Raw genomic sequence first — 782 nt, 5'->3', positions numbered from 1 at the left:
TTAGCGTTACTTGAGATACTTTGTTGCTATTTTGATTATGGATTATGTATTGTTGAACTGTTTGGATATGTTCCTTACATTGTTAAAAATAAGTTTCCGCTGTGATGAACACTTGTTTGAAGTTTGGTTTAATCTTAATAAAGCATGACAATCGACTTGATGTTTTTATTTATTTAATAATTGTAGCATCCTTGATGTGTTATTACTCTGATGATATTATATTTTCCGCGGGGGTTTAGAAGGGTGTTACATAAAATGTTTCAAATTGAATACATATGGGTATGCAAAGGTGTGGACATTGTCTATGTAATTCCATGAATTTTTCCCAAGCATCAAATAAAGATTCATCATCTCCTTGCCTAAATGAAGTAATTTCGTTTCTCATCTTGGCATTCTTGGAAGGAGGAAAGTACTTAGCTAAAAATTTCTCAGCCAGATCATTCTGTGTGGAAATGGAATTCGGCTTTAAGGAATTTAACCACCTCTTGGCTCTATCCCTTAGATAATGAAACAACCACAACCGAAAGTCATCATCAGTCACGCCTGGAATCTTGAAATTACAAACAACATCCAAAAACTATTGTAAGTGAAAATGAGGATCTTCATTAAGAGAACCTGGGTACTTCCCAGATGTTTACAGCATCTGAAACATCATAGGTTTGAATTCAAACGGGGCTGCAGTGATTTCTGGTAAGATGATACTAGTATTCGTGGCATTTGGATCAAAGAGCGCATAGTCTATGATGTGACAAGCTCTATCATTGGCGATGCCAATAATGTCG

At 35.4% G+C, this 782-nt stretch overlaps 1 non-coding gene across 1 annotated transcript; it reads left to right on the top strand.

The window, feature by feature from the left end:
* Positions 1 to 281: 281 nt before the first annotated feature.
* Positions 282 to 388, top strand: LOC131637377 (small nucleolar RNA R71). The gene has a single exon (XR_009294318.1). It is a non-coding gene; the product is annotated as a small nucleolar RNA R71 (small nucleolar RNA).
* The last annotated feature ends 394 nt before the right edge of the window (positions 389 to 782 follow it).

The sequence above is a fragment of the Vicia villosa genome, unplaced genomic scaffold, assembly GCF_029867415.1.
Source record: "Vicia villosa cultivar HV-30 ecotype Madison, WI unplaced genomic scaffold, Vvil1.0 ctg.001981F_1_1, whole genome shotgun sequence".
In the NCBI taxonomy this organism is placed as follows: domain Eukaryota; kingdom Viridiplantae; phylum Streptophyta; class Magnoliopsida; order Fabales; family Fabaceae; genus Vicia; species Vicia villosa.
The sequence above is the reverse complement of the archived record's forward strand: the minus strand, read 5'-3'. Positions and strand labels throughout refer to the sequence as shown.